This window comes from Sceloporus occidentalis, unplaced genomic scaffold (genome assembly GCF_023333645.1).
Source record: "Sceloporus occidentalis isolate IW3139 unplaced genomic scaffold, rSceOcc1.0.p SCAF_3, whole genome shotgun sequence".
Lineage (NCBI taxonomy): Eukaryota > Metazoa > Chordata > Lepidosauria > Squamata > Phrynosomatidae > Sceloporus > Sceloporus occidentalis.
In genome coordinates this window covers 121410387-121422509 of record NW_028316983.1, presented here as the reverse complement: position 1 = coordinate 121422509, position 12123 = coordinate 121410387, and the positions used below count along the sequence as shown (strand labels likewise).

Sequence of the window (12123 nt, the reverse complement as noted above, 5' to 3'; positions counted from 1 at the left end):
GTGATTACATATGTAGTTAGGAATCCTCTGCAATCTGATGTTGCTGTTGAAAGGTTAAGTAGTAGGGTGGTCAGGAATGCTATTGCCTGAGGGTGTGTTTTTTTTAGAGTAACTGCTCCACCAGATCTTGGGGAAGGAAGACACAGTATACCAACAGTGATTATAATGTAGTCAGTTCTTGTTTATAGGGTGAAACAGACCCTGGTGAATCTGCATCAACTTTCACTTCTCAGGCAGCTATATAATGGAGGAATTCTTTCAGAGCTAATGCTGCAAGAGCCATGACCTTGCCTTTCTTACCACCTGAAAACAATATGGATAGGGCAAAGCAAAAAGATAAATGAAGGTAGACAGACTATTTTCAAAGTGGGCCTTTTCAGAAGCAGACCCTCAGTTACGGAATACTCTTCCCAGAAAGATCTACTTGGTACCTACTTTGTTACCTTCATAGTTCTGTTGCTATGTTGTTTGTCTTCCACAGAGCACTATTAGCACTGTTCTTCAGCACTACATCTCAAATATTGATTTTCTTTATTGGCTTTCTTCACTGTCCATTTCTCCAATTCATACATGGTGATAGGCAATATGATGGCTTGGACTATCTTCACTTTGATATTCAGATGTATATCCTTACTCTTTAGGATCTTGTGCAGTTTGTTCATAGCTGCCCTTCTCATTCCATTGCTATTATATTCCTGTTCTATTGCTATGCCATACTTTTAAGTGGCTTGATATGTTTTTCCCTTGCTGAATATAACTGATTCCTTTTTTGTGATGTTTCTGTTTTTGTGTGGATTGTTGATTTTATTTATGTTTTTAACTGCATGTTGTCCTGAGATCCACTAATTATAGGGCAACTTATCAATCTTACAAAATAATACATTACGGCCAAAGACTAGCCTTGATTCATTCCCAGTGCTCTGCTGAATTCTCACGCTCCCAAGTCTGGAATGTGCTGGGAGAAAATCAGAAAGTTCAATTCCCAAACACTACTTTATTTCAAAACAATAAAAAGGGGATGGGAAGAAAAGTATTTATCAGGAACATTATGATCCCTTTAGATAAAGCAAACTGCTCTTCATGGGAATAAAACATCAGCCATTCAGAAAATAGCTCAATAAGCAGGAAGAAGAAGAGAAGACAGGAACTCAACAGGTCCAAAGCAGATGAGATACCAGCATTATCTATAGTTGTCCTTTGAGATGTTTTAGAACAGTTGTCTCAACATTTTCAGAATAGTAACAAACTTTTACCTCAACTGCACATCTGACACAACTTCTTAAATTTCTATCATATACTTGACAATTGTCAGAGCTTAGAAAAAACTAGTTAGAAATGACTTGTAATAATTCCTTTTCCCAATAACTAAGATAAATTACATTATAGAATCACAGAATCATAGTATTACAGAGTTGGAAGAGACCATGATGGCATCCAATACACAAACAAACTACTCCCAACAGATGGCATCTGGCCTCTCTTTGAAAACCTCCAAAGAAGGAGATTCCACCACACTCTGAGGCAGTGTATTCCACTGTTGAATAGCTCTTACCATCAAGACGTTCTTCCCAAAGTTTAGGTAGAATCTCTTTCCCTGTAGCTGGAATCCACTGCTCCATGTCCTAATTACTGGAGCAGCAGAAAATAAGCTTGCTCCATCTTCAATAAGACATCCTTTCAAATATTTAAACAAGGCTATGACATTACCTCTTAAACACAGAGCTGCCTAAGTCACTAGGGCATGGTTTCCAGACATTTCACCATTTTGGTCTCTCTCCTCTGGATACGCTCCAGCTTGTCAACATTCTTTTTGAATTGGATGCTGTATTCCAGATGAAGTCTGACCAAAGCAGAATAGAGTGGTACTATTACTTCACCCAATCTAGACACTATACTGTGAGCCCTCCATATTTGTGGGTTTCAGATTTGTAGTTTTGACTATTTGCAACTTTGTAGCTGCTACTTAACAAGATTGATTTCTTTAGCCCGCTCCTTCTCACCCTCCTTCCCAGCCAGTCAAAAGCAAAACCGAACATTACCTCCTCTCTCCCTTTCCTCCAGGCCAAACAAAACCAACACCATACCTTCCCTTTGTGGTGGTGGCTGCAAACATCAAAGTGGAAGAACTTTGGAAATAAGGAGGATGCAAAGAACGTAAAGTGTTGCTTTTGTTGGGCTTGGAGTGGGGGAGAAGAGGAGGGAAGAGAAACTGGATCCTTCACAGTGGTGTTGGATTCAAAGGAAAGGAGTTTGGAAATGAGGAAGAGGCAAAGTTTGGAAAACTAGGGGGATGTATGGTGTTGCTTTGATTGGTTGGGAAGGGGGGAGAGGAGGAGGAGGAGAGAGAGGAGAGAAGGTGGATCCTCTGTGATGGTGACTGATACCATCAGATTGAAAGTGGAAGCGCTTTGGAAATGTGGGGGAAGATATGTGTTGCAAAGATTTGGATTGTATGGTCTATATGCTGTAACCCGCCTTGATCTCTGGAAAAGCAGGCTAAAAATAAAGTTTTATTATTATTATATTATTAAAGAGTTACAGCTGATTCTCTTGGTAGGAGAGGACTCTTTATCATTCATGTTTTCAGGGGGATAACATATTTGTGGTTTTCCCACTTTCTCAAGGAACATCTGCCCCTGTTCCTCCGAATGTGGCAGGGTGACTGTACTTCTACTGATGCTACTTAGAATTACATTGGCTTTTTTAGCTGCCACATCACACATGGTCAGCTTGTGGTCTACTAAAACTACTAGATCCCTTTTGCATGTACTGTTGTCAAGTCAGGTGTCACCTTTCCAAGACTGTGAATTTCATTTTTTTTTCTAAGTATAGTACCATATATTTTTGCTTGTTGAAATTAATTTTATTAGTTTTGGCTCAGCTCTTTAATATGTTAAAACCATTTTGAATGCTGATCCTATTCTCTGGGGAATTAGCTACCACACCTAATTCGGTGACATTTAAACATTTCATAAGCATGCTCTCTATTTGATAAGCATGCCCTCTATTCCATCATCTAAGGCTGACCAAAATGGTGAAGGGTCTCCTCCTATGAGAAGAGACTTAAGGAGCTGGGTATGTTTAGTCTACAGAAGAAAAAAATTAAGAGTTGATATAAAAGCCCTGTTTAAATATTTGAAGGGATATCATATTGAGGATAGAGCAAGCTTTTTTTCTGCTGCTCAAGAGTATAGAATCTGGAACAACAGATGCAAGCTCCAGGAAAAGAGATTCCACCTCAACATTAGGAGGAACCTCCTGACAGTAAGAGCTGTTCGATAGTGGAACACACTCCCTTGGAGTGTGGTGGAGTCTCCCACCTTGGAGGTCTTTAAACAGAGACTGGATGGCCATCTGTCTTGAATGCTTTGATTGAGAGATTCTACATGACAGGGGATTCGACTGGATGGCCCTTGTCGTCTTTTCCAACTCTATGATTCTATGATTCCTACATTCCAGTCATGAGGCTGATCCCACCAGGTTTCAGTGATGCCTTTTATGTCATATTTGCTTTACTGTGTTAAGAGATCAAGTTTATCTAGTTTATTTCCCATTCTCTGTATATTAGTGTAGAATGTCTTATTATACAGCATGGTTTTTAAAAATGGTGCAAAAGGAAACTGTTCCTTTTTTTTTTTTGCACCATTTGTTCTGAACCATTCTGAACATAAGTAAGTTTTCATTGTTGTTTACATATTGGTATGAAGTAACAATCTTAAAATAACAAATCTTTATACAGTGGGCCCTTGTCATCTACTGGGGTTTGGTTCCAGGACTCCTCATGGATACTCAAATCTGTGGATGCTTAAGTCCCAATGGTGTTATATAAAATGGCAAAATCAAGATTTGATTTGTTTTTTTATTCAATATGAATCCAAGGCATTTTGGACTTTTTGACTTGGCTTTATCAGTTAAGACCAGTTGTGGTTCTCTGGGCATAGGTCTGGGATCAGATTTGGTGTAGAGCATTGGTTCCCAACCTTTTTGACTCACAATGCCCTTTTTAGAATCAGTTTGTATGGCAGAGCCCCTAAGAGGCCTATCCTATGTCTTACAAGTTAATGATGTTTAGGAGTAGTGTTACTTTTTGTTAAATGAGGAGGGACTGTCGGAAGTCATGGGAGTAGAGTGCTGGATGAGTTTGTATATTGGTGATTGGTGGAGAAAGTAAAGGTAGGGTGAGGAGGAGTGAACAGAATGAGAGTCATTTAGGATTAGGGTTTGGATGAAGGCAGTTTGTTTCTTCCCCTCTGTAACCAACTCATTCCAATTGTATGGTCCCTCATTTGACCCTCATCTGACCCTCATTTTACTCATACTCCTCGTCCTGAAATGCTGTAAAGGGAGATGCGTACTGGTGACATCTGTTGCTTTAAGACAAGTAATTTAGTTAATCAATAAAAGAAAATATCAATAAATAATTATCACAAATGAACACTAAAAATGTGAACACTATACCAATAAGAGGCTAAAAGCTAAAATAACAGTCATTAGAAAAGGAACACCTTTATATAGATCTTAGAGGAAGTTGATCTGGTAAGGATTCTGTTGGCAGCATACACTGAGGAACAGTATCGGGATAATAATAATAATAACAATAACAACAACAACAATATATTTATATCCTGCCTTTCCCTTTTGAGGATCTAGGTGGGTAACAACAGTCCAATATAAAATTCAAAAACAGTGGTGACATAATCTCAATCCCCTAACCCTCCCTCCTTCTGCTAAAATACAAGTAAAACATCACATTATAATGACAGTAACAGTCTCACATATTACACCTAGTTGCGCAGGAAATGCAACTAAAATTAGGAACATAGAAAAATATTTACTGGAGTGATCCTTGGGAATTGCCATAGCTGACAGTATGATCCCACTCTGGTGTTATCAAAACGCAAAGAAATAGGATGTCAGAGAAAAAAAATTAAAAAGGCCAAGGGAAATTATCAAAGAGCTTCTTTGACATGATAGAAGAACAAGACTTGGTTGATGTCTGGTCACATTTATATAGAAACAAGAAAGGCTTCACGTTTTTTTTCAGACAGCCATTAATCAGTGTCAAGAATTGCTATTTTCTGGCCCCAAGAGAATTTTTAACAAAAATCAAACAAATGGAAATCTTGCCAAGATTACTCTCTGATCATAATTTGATAGAGTTAAACGTTCAACTGCCATTTTTTTTAACTCTGAGTGGAGATGAAATGACCAAATACTTAAAGAGGAACTATCTATAAATATCTTTTGGATATCATTGCTGAAGCAATTACTATTTGAACCAGAAATACCAAGCCAGAGTTAAATTCATTATTTGTGTAGTGCTGGAAAAGAAAGGTGTCAGGCTTTGGAATGTATTTGTAAAACTGTGCTATTCAAACTATTGGTGCCAGTCCCTGAGCTGATTGCTGTCAGTCCCTGGAGAGTTTCCAGTAAGGAAAGAAAGATTTGTAGTTCATGGTCACAGATATGGTGCTGGTCTCAGGCACACTGGGGTGGGGGGAATAGCTAGTCTGCCACGTCAAACTGTTTAAGAAATACTGATATAAATAATCTTTAAAATGATGTTCTGTTTGAACAAGTCACCTTTATTTTTCTATTCCATTACAATAATAGCACTGTAAGAAGGCAAAAATTTAAAGTGTTCTTTGAGCAAATGAACACTAATGTTCAGGTAGTATCTGATTTTTATGAGAGATTTTTCAGAGGTCTGCATGCAAGTGGAGTCTACATAAAAAGGAGGAAGGGCCTCCTTGGGGTATAGGAAGTTATATAATGTCAAATGTTTTGTGCTGGAGTGGATTTTGCTGATCAGTCCAATAATCAGCATCTGGAATAAGTTAGCAGAATAACGTACTGAGTCATAGAACATCAGTGGGTGTAACAGTAACTAAAAGATGCATGTAAAGAGGACATGTACAGAGGGACTAGGAGGCCAAGGGACACTTGGAAGTGAGCAGTGCAATGAATGGGCCCTCTGCTTGCCTGTTCCTTTCTCCTCTTTTGTGGGAATTTTTAGCCTGTGTTTTATTTTCCAACAAATTCCCAAAGCCAGAAGCAAAGTCATTAAAAAACCCCCACATCATTTTGGAAACATATCTGAAAATAACTGCTCTGTTTTTTAGAGCATAGCATCTCTGAATGTATTCTGTTGTTGTTTCTTACCCACCTCTCTGCAGAGATCGAGGCAAATTTGCCAAGAAAACTCTATGATAGGTTCACCTCAGGATCGTCATAAATCAGAAATGACTTAAGAGGCACACAACAACAACAGCAAAAGACAACGATACCTCCACTATTCTTGAATATATCTAATCCCCCTTCAACTGAGGAGTGCCAAATGCAATGCCCATAGTCCCAGCCAGTTCATATTGTAACTCCTCTTGCTGGGTGACCACAAGCCCTGTGACATCTAGCCATTGCAGTACATTCCCAACCCCAAAAATTGGCATCAGTTGTGACAACCACTCTTCTTGGATCTCAAATGTCATCCTCTTCCTCAGGAACTGTGAAAGCCACCTATGTAGAAAAAAACTCCCAGTGGGTGGCGGTGGGGGGAGATGCAGATCCAGCTGACACTTCTGAGCAAACTCATTAGGAGAAACAAACACTATAGTTCCATCAAACTGTACCTGGCCCAAGGAGCTGAGTCTAAATAAGCCACCATCAACCTCAATGCTGGGCTAACATCATCAGTTGCAATTTTGTCTGCCTCAACATTCTCCTGACTAGAGATTGGAACTTTTCCATCATGAAACTCCAGACATGATGACCACAACCTCCCTGTCTTTTTCCAAGAAAGGTACAGAGACCAACAGACCATCTAGATACAGGTACATATCCATATGCTGCAGCCTCAGATGTGTCGCCAAAGCCTATTTTAGTGAACACCCATGGAGAAGCCAACAGACTGAATTGTAAGACCCTGTCCTGACTCTCTAGGTAAGACAACCTGAGGTACTTTCTGTGAGCTGGGTGTACTGGAATTTGCAAGCACATTTCTTGGAGGATGAATATCATCAGAATGGACCCCTTCCTCTTGTACCCCTTTCAGACTTGATTGTAGAGTTTCCATGACGAACTTACACTAACGAACAAAACAACTGACTCTGTGATGGTTCAGCATAGCCCTCCAGTCTTTGGTTTTTTTTTTGAGACCAAGAACAACACTGAGCAAGATCCCAAAAATCTCTGCTGAGAAGGCACTGGCTTTATAGCCTTTATCTGAAGCAGGTGTTCTGTGGCCCAAAGCATCTGGAAGTGTGCTCCCCAGACCTGGGGTTGTGTGACTGGAAAAAGTTTGGGATCTTTTGAATGAAATTGATGGTGTAACTCACAGGCCTGCATACCTAAGCATCAGGGGATATCTGCTCCCAATGTTGGGCAAAGTGCAAGAGGTAAGGCTCACTAGAACTGCCCCAAATCAGAAAGAATGACTGTATTTTCCTCTCTGTTCACTGGAAGAGGTGGAAATGCCTTTACTGAACTCCAAGGACTGCCGCTGACAGGGCTGTTGTTTAAAACTACTCCAATTTGGTCTGAAAGATCTCTAAATTCCCTCTTCCCAAAACGGAGACCTATAACCTTGAAAAGACTGAGCTCTGGAGTGAAAAGCCCTCCTTTTTAGTCTCTCTCTTTTTAGTAGTAGTAGTAGTAGTAGTAGCAGTTATTATTTATATTTATTTGTATCCTGATCTTTTCCCAGAACTGGGACTTTCTTATTGCCCTTGATCTCAATCAGAACCTCATCCAAGGCTTCATCAAATAATCTGAACACTCTAAAAGGACATGTAGTTAAATTATCTTTGGATTTGTTATTCCAATGTTTTTAGCTAAAGCTAACACCTGGCAGCAACAGCAGCCACCATAGCCCATGAAGGAAATTGACCAGAATTAAGATTAACATCTGCCAATTCACTGACTCCCAGTCAAAGATTAGTCTCTTCTTTGCGAACCAGAGACCATAAGTCCTTAGCCCAATGAATAGTGGTTCAGGGAGGTCACCAAAGTAACTCTGATGGCAAGAGTGGAAGCCTCATGAGACCTGCACAAAAAAATTGTCCAGCTTCTTACCCACTGATCTCTTAAGCATCAATAAGAGGCAGCTTCAACTTCTTCATCACTTCAGTAGGCAATGAATACAAATGTTTATCAAAAGATGGAGCCACACCTGCCACAGGAGGATGAACCCATTTGCCTTCCATAGCCTCTATAAACACCTCAGGGAAGGTACAACGGAATGCTCTTGTTTAACCTTAGACCTGGCAGGGAATGGTATTGTCCCAATTCTGGAAAAAGACGTAAAGAGGGCCCCATGGTAAATAGTCTGAGAAAAATAGGACCAGCTGAAAGCCATAGAATCAAGAGTCGGAAGAGACCTAAAGGGCTATCAAAGTCCAACCCCTTGCTAGGCAAGAATACACAATCAAAGGACCCCTGGTAGATGGCCATCTAGCCTCTGTTTAAAAACCTCCAAAGGAGAGTCCATCACACTCTGAGGGAGTGTGTTCCACTGCTGAACAGCATTTACTCTCAGGAAGTTCTTCTTTATGTTGAGGTGGAATCTCTTTTTCTGCAGTTTGCATCCATTGCTCCATCTCCTAGACTCTGGAGCTGCAGAAAACAAGTTTGCTCCATCTTCAATATGACATTCCTTCATGTATTTAAATAGGCCCTCTTAATTTTCTCTTCTCCAGGCTAAACATACCCAGCTCCCTAAGTCATTAGCCAAGATTCTAAGAGCTTCTTTCACTCTGCTCTCCAGAGTCCTAACCCAATGCTCAAACCACTATGCCACACTGGCTCTCAAGAGGTAGGTTGCAAACATAGGAAAACTGAGAAAATGGCAACTGAAGCAGGTGTATTAAGGGGAGAGGGTGGATCTACCAACCAAGTTGTTTGCTAGCTAGAAGGTTCCAAACAGTGCCCACACAGGCATGAAACGTGTTATGTGTGATGTGCAGAGACCACAAAGGATTTTGTGTTCTTCTTTCAGTAAGCGATACTTGCTGTAGTCACACACAACAGTGTATCTTATATAAAGTTTACCACTGAACATCAGAATCAACTATGAGTACTCTAAAGAGTGAACAAGCACAGAAGTGATGATGTAGTGCAGAGAAAAAATGCAAGCAGACTGTGACAGGAAGAATATTTACGCTGAAGAGGCAAACAGTTTGAGATTCCTTGTGTCTGTGCTGCCGCTTGACATGCGTGTGTGTGTTTGAGGGCCAAACTATGTGACAGAAGCAGCACCTCTTGGTTATTTATGTGTCAGCTGGATCCTGAAAGAAAGCAGGGAGTCATGTCTAACAATGCAGCCTGAATCCCTCCTGCAAACTTACTATTTCAAGCAAGTTTATTTAAAGTATTAATGTACTGGCCCTCCTGTTTAAGATTTCAGGTGGGTATGCAACCAGCACTACAAATAAAATAAAATAAAGAAATAAAAACTGCAGTTATGAAAATTTCATACAATACAATTTCCTGGGTACTGGAAAATTAAAAATGCTTAGATTTTCCTACATTAGACAAACTATTCATCTATGGAAAATTCCCAGGGCGCGGAACAATGGAATGGGGAAAAGAGTAATGGTATGTATAGTTTCAGCACTGATAAATAACTAGAAAAAACAACATGAAACCACACATTATGGGTCAGTACCTGGCCTTGATATTGAGTTCTGTGATAAATTTCACATTCTCTAATATACAGACAGCAGCAGTTGAAAGCTCATGGCTTTCAGTTATGGTCACTGTTGTTGTTGTGTACCTTCAAGTTGTTTTCGATTTCTGGCAATCCTAGGGTCCATGGGGTTTCTTTGGCAAGATTTGTTTAGAGGAGGTCTGCCATTGTCCTCCCCTGAGTCTGACAGCATGTGTATCAGCATGCCCAAGGTTGCCTAGTGGGTTTCATGGCCAAGCAGGAATCAAACCCTGGTCTCAGACAAATACTCAAATCACTATGCCATGCTGGATCTCTCCTGTACTGTACTGTACAGTTGGTACATTATATTCTCTCCTTAGGCGCCGACTCAAAGGCTTTCTTAAAAAGAAATAATTTCATTAGCACTGCATCTTGAAATGTTTTGCTGCTTCTCAAGTAATACACTTATTAACTTTAAACATTAGTGCAACTGGATGTCATTTTGCATTTCTTGCTTTGCTTTGCACTGCCTTCTTGACCCATCACAGCAAGTACTGCTGGCACTATCATCAGGCTGCCACCCCTCCTAATATTTCTTATGCAGAACCAGAGTATCACTCTGTTCACTTTCTTTGAAAAACTGCCTTGGATTGCATGATGGAGCAAGGAACATTTCCAAAGAACAATATAAGAGTTTCCATACCACTATCAGGAACAGAATATACCTTGCAAGTGACAAACTATACGGCTGTAGGGGTTAAAAAGCCTAGCTTTGCTAAGAAACAGCTCTTACAACATAGGCATTAAAGGTATTTTTCAGCCAGAAAAATACTGTACCACATCAAGATCCATTTCATAACTCTTCATAACTCTTCTTATAATGTTTTTTATAATGTAAAAATGCTGTCAGGCATATGAACTATGACCTATTCCTGGGGGAGGGGAGGGGGGGGTTAAAAAGACCAAAAGGCTGCAACCTATTCCTTTCGCTTTGCTTTAAATTCCTCCTGGACAAAAAGGGGGCTGTCAACTTTCTTCCTTATAGATGCATTAGGTTACCTTTTGAAATCCGGGGGGGGGGGGGGGGGAGGGGGAGCTTAATAGACAAGAATAATTAAGCAACAAACATAACCAAACTGATTCAAATGACACAGTAATACAGGGATACCTCAGTGAATAAAGATGATGTGTTCCTGTACATTACTTCTTTAATAAAAATAGGTATCAGAAGCAGAACTCACACAGAAAGAATAGGAATAGGTTCCTACACCATAAAAAATGAAAAACACATCAACATGTTTCAGCAAACTTTTAATTAAAAACTAACCATATGGACATGTGAACTGAAACAAATCAGTCAGGTAAGCCTTGCATAAGGAAACAAAAACATTTTGAAACTGCTGGAGGCCACTTAAAACCTTCTTCTAAAATGCATCCAGGCATAACATTTTCTTCCACAAGCCTTCACTTATCTTATGACTTCTATTTAAGTTGCCAGATTTATAGAGAGGCTCTTTTAACCTGCTGGGGGCAGACAAGGCAAGTTTCTCTGCTGTGTACTCTTTCCTCTGTTTTACTGTTCATGCAGGCTCAATAAGGGATTATGGAAACAGCTATTGTTTACCTTGCCTGTGGTAGGCAGGCACACATAGTTGAAGTTAGTGTCAGCTTAGAGCACAATCTTGCTCCTTTCTAACTCCTAAACACTGCATTGTGTGCTGCAGATATACAGGTTGCTATTGCTGAAGGCCTGTGTTTCTCTGTCTCTCCTTCATTGTCCTCCCAGTTCAGATGCTGCTAAAAACATGCAGCTTGACTGAGGATGAGCAAGAAAGGGGAATTTGTGTGGTGTAAAGAGGCTTACACCCACACAGAGGGTGCCAGAGGATTTGTTAACTGAGGTATGCCTGTAACTCTGAGAAAGCGAAGCTGTGCATGTTAACTGGCTAATTCTTTTAACTGTCCTGTGTTACTGCAAGTGTTTTATTGCTATCTTTCCTGTTAGAAAGATACCTATACACATGTGTATGTATAGACCGAGATATAGGTAAACAAATGTTTGTTACTCCACCACATAAAATATGGATGGATTTTCACCAAATTTAGAGAGTATGTGGCCTGATTTAAAATATAGGCTATGTGGCCAGAATGGCATTAATTGGGGGGAGGGGATTATTTTTTCATTCATACAGAGAAGTTATAAACACCATTTGAAAGATTTTGACAAGCTGAGTTCAAAAAATTACTTTCTGACATTTTGCCATAAGTATATAAAGTAATTTTCTGTGATTGTCACTGCATCACATGTAAATGGTTGGACAAATTTTTACCAGATTTTAAGGGAATGCTTGGGACTGTCTAACAATGTACAGGCTATGCGACATACATGGAATTTATTTTGGGAAGGCATGTCATACTGTGTTGGGTAGCCAATTTGAAGAGGCATATTTTTTCAAAGGGAACTGAGATTGATGCACAAT

At 39.8% G+C, this 12123-nt stretch overlaps 1 protein-coding gene across 2 annotated transcripts in view; it reads right to left on the bottom strand.

Moving 5' to 3' along the window:
- Positions 1–12123, bottom strand: part of ATF6 (activating transcription factor 6) — a 134248-nt gene that overhangs the window by 21442 nt on the left and 100683 nt on the right. The gene's annotated exons all lie outside the window — the stretch shown is intronic.